The 6,767-nt window shown below is 47.3% G+C and overlaps 1 long non-coding RNA gene across 1 annotated transcript; it reads left to right on the forward strand.

Moving 5' to 3' along the window:
• The first annotated feature begins 829 nt into the window (after window positions 1-829).
• On the forward strand, window positions 830-6,237 carry LOC142765223 (uncharacterized). Its single transcript, XR_012884110.1, has 2 exons — window positions 830-1,700; window positions 2,216-6,237. It is a non-coding gene; the product is annotated as an uncharacterized LOC142765223 (long non-coding RNA).
• Window positions 6,238-6,767: the final 530 nt, after the last annotated feature.

Genomic DNA, 6,767 nt, shown 5'->3' on the forward strand with positions numbered 1-6,767 from the left:
CCTGAAGAAAGAGACCACGACATCCAAGGGGTGTTGGAGGGATCGCCAGATGGCTGTAGGGTCACGAGTCAGCCTGTATTCCACAGTGCCACATCATCAGCATAGATGGAGGAGCACTGTGTCGGGTACTTTCCATCCGTCGGGATGGCGGCTGAAAGAGCAGCCCACGCCAGGTTGGAGAGTAGCGGCCTCAAGATAGATCCTCCTGGGGCTTATGGTATATCGTCCAACTTGTACTCGAAGGGTCCTCCTGTACAGGAACCCAGCAATGAATTGTTGAAGGCAGTCCTCTATGCCCATGGCATCCACAGCGTTCTCAATGACTACGTGTGGCAGGCAATCGAATGCACTCTGGATATTGAGCAGGACCAGAAGGGCCACCTCTTTTCTGCTCTTGGCAACCTACAAGGAAGTGACCACGTTGGCGATAGAGTCAGCTGTACAGCAGTGGTGTCGGAAGCCCGTCTGCTGCTCCGGGAAGAAGTCCAGTGTCCCAGCAATCCAGTTGAAGCGCGCCAGGGCCACTGTCTCTATCAGCTTGCATGCGCAGGAGGTCAGTGAGACTGATTGGTAGGAGATGATTACAGTTGTTGCACGGCCCGCTTTCAGAACAGGTACCACCACTGCTGCCAGCCAAGTCTCTGGGATCTCGCCACTAGACCAGATGCTGTTCGTGGAGTCCAGTAGTCTCTGCCGTGCGCTGTCATCTAGGTTTCGTACCATCTGGCGAGCGATGCCGTCAATGCCCAGGGCACTGCGGCATTTTGACTGGGCCAGGGCAGCGCCGAGCTCAAGTGCCCTGATTGGTACTTGGCACAGGGCCTTTATTTATTTATTCAATTTACCCTCAAGGCCAAGGGTATTACAGAGGGGAGTGGGGGTTCATGTAGGGGGAGCAATACAACAAAAAAATAAAGCACAGCAGCAACATAACTAAACATATACACTTAACATCTGTTACACTGTTAATAATGCAGTGGCGAAGCGTTCATTATCTTGAATGCCAGCAATTGGTCCGGGAAGGTGGTTCCATTAGTTCGACGTAAGAGGAATGAATGACTGAAAACAAGTTTTAGTGAGGCACGTCATAATGCCTACTTTGTGAGGGTGGTCAGTGCAGGACAAAACATACGAAGGTGGGGAAATGAGAGCTGTGTGTAGAATAGAGCTGTGGTAATAAATTTTATGGAACAAGGAAAGCCTACTGTGTTTGCGACAGGTAACCAGATGAGGTAATTGCAAGAAATTTTTCATGCAGGTAACACTATCTGTTCTGCTGTAATTGTGAAGAATGAAACGAGCAGCATTGTTCTGGACTAGTTCTAATGATTTAATAAGAGTTTCAGAGCTGGGGTCCCCAAATTGAAGCTGCGTATTCCAGTTTTGACCTAACTAATGTTTTGTATAACAGTTTTTAATTAGACCAGTACGGAACGAAAGTTGTGGCATAAGTAGCCTAACATGCGATTAGCACTGTTAATTAAATTCTCAACATGCAAAAACCAGGTTAGATTATCACAAATATTGACACTTAAGTACCGATATGATGTAACGTTTTCGAGCGGCGTGTTATTTAGATAGTAAGCAGGGGAAGAAAGCGTGGACTGCAAAACATGCAAAACCTTGCATTTAGTAGTGTTAAGTTCCATTTTCCACTTCAAGCACCAATCGGATATGGCAGCGACATCATTTTGCAATGTGTTAGTATCATTAACATCCTTCATTTCACAAAAAATAACACAGTCATGAGAAAATAGGTGGGCGTTAGAGAAAACACAATCTGGCAAATCATTAATATAAACAAGAAAAAGAAGAGGACCAAGAACTGAACCTTGGGGCACACCAGATAAAACGGGACGAAGTGATGATTCATGGTCATTGCACGTTACAAACTGTGAACAGTTAAGAAGAAACTGCTCTAACCAGGCGAAAAGATTGTGATAAAGGTTTAGTTTGCTAAGCTTGAAAAAAGTAGTTTACGGCTTGCCTTATCGAAAGCTTCAGCGAAGTCTAGAAAAATGTAATCGGCACGTTAATGACGATCCAAAATGACATGAAATTGATGGGTAAAGGTTAGCAACTGTCTCACATGAAAAAAATGAGTTAGAATCAAGAAACCTTGCAAGATGATAAAACAGTACATGTTCTAGAATTTTACACTGGACACTTGTCAATGAGATGGGGCGATAATTATACGGAGACTCTTTGCTTCCAGATTTGTGCAGAGCGACCACCTTCCCAACCTTCCAGTCGGACGGTAGTTCACGAGTCTCCAGTGACTGTTGACAAAGTTTAGACAATATTATTGATAAGTAAGTAAGAGTGCTTTTTAAAAACTTTGTAGTGATTAGATCGCATTCGGGACTACAAGAAGGTTTTAAAGATTCAATTATTTTAGCAATGCCGGCTGAATCAATCATATTGGGATCCATTGATAAATAGTTATAGGAGGCTTCGCTGGGCAATGAAAAATCAAAAGGTGCGACAAAGTTCCGATTGAAAACGTCATTTAACACATGAGGACACTCGGCATCAGGGAGAACACAACCATTACATTCAACTAGGCGAATAGAATTATCTTTGGTAGGTCTGACAACACGCCAAAATTTCTTTGGGTCAGTGATAAGCATGGAAGGTAAAGTGTGCTGAAGGAAATAAATTTAGCGCTTTTTAATACGCTTACGTAATGGGAGTTAGCAACTTTATATGAAGTAATATGATTTTCAGAGGGAAACCGCTTCATTGCCCAGTAGAGCCGTTTTTTGCGATAGGACAGTCTCTTAAGGTCAATGTTAAACTACGGCGCGTTAATGTTTTAAGACAGCTTGCGTAAAGGGATGTATTTGTTTATCAGGTCATGAATTTTTATTGGAACAAATTCCAATTTACATAGACCGTGCGGTTATCAAATTTGTTCAAGAAAAGGCTAAAAAATCTGGACAGTTTGTTGTTAATGGTGTCGAAGTTAGCTTTATTGTAATCCCGGATCAGCTTAGTGAATTAGCCGATTTTGATACTGTAATGTTAATATCGAATGAAAGTAGCAAATAATTAATATATGACTGATATAACTAACTAAATATAACTTAAAATAAAAAATAAATAATAATCTGTTCCGCAGCCCAGACCGGGTGGTGTCTCGGCGGTGGACTGGGGGCTTGCTGATTCAGGACTGCTACCGGGTGCTCCATTACTATTACAGAGAATTCGCCTGCGAACCGTTCAGCCAAGGCATTCTCACAGATGTTGAGCGTGATAGCAAGAGAGAGCACACGTGCTGGCCAGAGAGAGTACCGACAGCCACACGGATGGTCCAACAAGAAGGAACCCTAGGAGTCTCCATGCCCTGGAACTCCCCTGTCTCTGATTATCGTGTGGCAAATGCCCTCACAACCTTGCCACCAACGTTGGTTGGCATGTCGTCAGCAGGCCGCGTTCAGCTGGTTGAACAGAGTGACAGCCACTATACAGGTAGACTGCTTTCACCTGGCTGCTTTCGAACTGGTCGACTAGTACCGAGGTGATGGTGGTCGTCGCTTCTGCTGCCTCTGTCATGACCTCAAAGAGTCCTTTGTGCTCAGGGACCATGCTCAAGTGATGGCGGTATAGCTGCCAGTCTACCACTGTGTATCGCGGTGTCCTTGGGGCATATCCACCTGTTGGAGCGATGACCATCAGCAGGTGGTCAGACCCCAGGTGTCTGGCTCAGTGGTCCAGCCGTAGCACATCCCAGGGATGGCCAGACTGATGCCTATGGATGTCCAGGTTGCTCGGGCCATTTGCCAGATGTATGGGCCCCAGTAATCAGGACCTATAACCTCGACTCGTGGGTTATGTCCATAAGATCCTTCCCATGCTAGCAGCTTCTGCGGCTTCCCCAGGCAGTATGATGGGCATTGATGTCACCACACAGCAGGTAGTCTTTCCCAAGGCCAAGGTGAGCCCGGTTAGCATGATGACATAACAGGGTAAGTGTGAATAGATGTAAACAGATGCAACAATTATGTCCACTCTCAGGAGATGCACCGTCAACGCACAGCAAGCCAGTGCTACAAGGGCCCCTTGTAGCTGAACTACTTCTGCTGCTAATGGCTGAACTACTTCTGCTGCAGTCCATGAAGATTGCCTCTGCCACACTCCCCACAGACCATCCACTACACATCATTTGCCTTCAGGCCCAGGTGCTGCATACTCCAGCACAATATGGCTGGTGTGTCTACGCCAAATGATGTGTAGTGGACGGTCTGTGGGGAGTGTGGCAGAGGCAATCTTCATGAACTGCAGCAGAAGTAGTTCAGCCATACTGGCTACCACCTGCTTGGCTTCGGTGGTAGCAGCAGGATCAAGAACTCCAGGGACCAAGGAAGGGGTAGCAGGTCCAGCAGAAGTTCTTGCTGGCTGGCTCAGGCAGATAGCAGCAGCAGCCACAGGTGGATCATCAGGAACAATGATGGCAGTGGCGGGGAACACAGGGGCAGCAGGGCCATTGATCTGCGACCTTTGAGTGGCTCGCAGTGGTGTGTTCAAAGTGCCCCGGAATCAGTCTGGCACAAGGCGTGGCAGGTGGAGAGTGCCCCTTTACTACACACTCAAAAGTGTGAGCCTCCCGACATTCCTCGCACACCGCCACAGCAACGGCACTCCTGGAGAGGGTAGTTGTAGACGACGCCTTATGTCACCACCCTGCATTACTCCTGCCACCTGGGGCAGTCCAGCGCGTCAGCAGAATGAGGGCCTCCACAGTTGATGCACCGGAGTTATGGCTGTCAGCAGTCTTCTCCGGGGCGAGTCCAACCACGCGGCATGCAGCTTTCCCTCACGTTGTGGAGTACAGTTTGGCACTCCCTGGTGGCAGCAAGCGCAGTAAGGTTGTATTTCATCCTGGGCATCAGGCTCTCAGTACCAGGCTCGCCATCCACTCTATGTAAAAAACCAGTGCAGGTCTTGTGGTCAGCCGGCTCCCTTGCAGAGACAGGAATCCCCCACAGATCCTTGGTTGTGAGCAGCTCCTCCAGGCATTTTCCGTGGAGGCATCTGCTGTCACAATGTGGCGTCTGTAGTTGATGCGAACTGCAGCAACAATGGTCCGCGAGGAGAATGCCTGAGCTAGGAAGAGCCGGGGGGGTCTCAGTGAAAGTGCCTCTGAGAGCTGATGATGGTCAGTACAGAACTGTTCCTAACAGCCTGGTTGGCAGGAAGGGCTGCAGCAACTGCTGTTTCTCTGGCATGATGACGGTGTACTCTTTTAGATGCAACCACTTGGAAGCCCTGAGAGTCCATCATGATGTAGAACACAGAAGGCACAGAATGAACTGCAATGAGATGGTGGAGAGGAGAGCGCAGACACCAACTTTGGGGGTGGAAACGGGCCCTGTCATCCCCTTGCACCCCTGGGAACCGCTACTGGGCACGGCACAGCGCCTTTGGGCGAGTGTACAGCCGGTGTAAAAGAGAAAAGGCGGAAGGAGCAAAACAAGAGGTTGTGGGCGGGAGGTCCCTCTGTGGAGAATGCCTGAACTAGGAAGAGGCGGGGGGTCTCACTGAAAGTGCCTCTGAGAGCTGATGGCCAGTACAGAACTGTTCCTAACAGCCTGGTTGGCAGGAAGGGCTGCAGCAACTCCTGTTTCTCTGGCATGACGGCGGTGCACTCTTTTAGAAGCAACCACTTGGAAGCCCTGAGAGTCCATCATGACGTAAAACACAGAAGGCACAGAATGAACCGCAATGAGATGGTGGAGAGGAGAGCGCGGACACCAACTTTGGGGGTGGAAACCGGCCCCGTCATCCCCTTGCACTCCTGGGAACTGCTACTGGGCACGGCACAGCGTCTTTGGGCGAGTGTACAGCCGGTGTAAAAGAGGAAAGGCTGAAGAAGGAGCAAAACAAAAAGTTATGGGCGGGAGGTCCCTCTGTGGATCCGCTTTCTTCATGCGGGCATGAAAAATTTCCCTAAATGTTGACAAATTATCATTTTCTCTTAAGTACAACCAAAATCCCCAAGATCTAAGGAAATTTTTGTATAGTTTGCAGCACTGCAGCTGAGACACCAACGACAAGATGTAACGTGTGATGGCCTGGTGGCAGCATCTGACCACAAATGTAAGCGGTTATCAGTTTTATAGAGGCATTAAATGACACAATGTGAAAGATGTGTGTAGTTTTACAGACGCAGGTAATTGTTAGTTCCGTGTTCATCAATATATGTTGGTACAAAATAAAGGTTATGTTCACGTCTCACCTTTTTGCTTTAGTGGATTCATTTCGTTGACTCAAGCAAAACTTACGTACATCGCAACAACATTGTTGTCAAGATGTAAGCAAGCACTTTGTATGCTTAGCCAAACAACTTAGCAGACATGTAGATCGGGCTTGTTAGAATGAATACATGTAGCTTAATTTTGTGTAGCTTAACTGAATATACGAACAGCACAACCTAGAAGTAGTTACAGCATAACTAGGGAAGCGAAGAATAAGGATAGAAAGAGTGCTGTCAACAACAATTCAATAGTGGAGTGTTGTACATATATAGGTGAAAAAAGAAAATGGGCATGGGTAGAAGGGTGCAGTTAACAACCACTGCAGTGCAATGTCAGCAAAACTCTTGTCACTTGTTGATAGCGCTGGACAAAAATAAACAGCTTAAAAATGATTGAGATACGCAATTTCTTTTTTCCATAGCGCAACTGATTGGGAACTTACACATGTACCGTCAAACTGACTCATGTGATAGGCTTCAATTATTTCACGCATGGCGTGCGAGTGGTGCT

The sequence above is a fragment of the Rhipicephalus microplus genome, chromosome 6 (genome assembly GCF_043290135.1).
Source record: "Rhipicephalus microplus isolate Deutch F79 chromosome 6, USDA_Rmic, whole genome shotgun sequence".
Classification (NCBI taxonomy): Eukaryota; Metazoa; Arthropoda; class Arachnida; order Ixodida; family Ixodidae; genus Rhipicephalus; species Rhipicephalus microplus.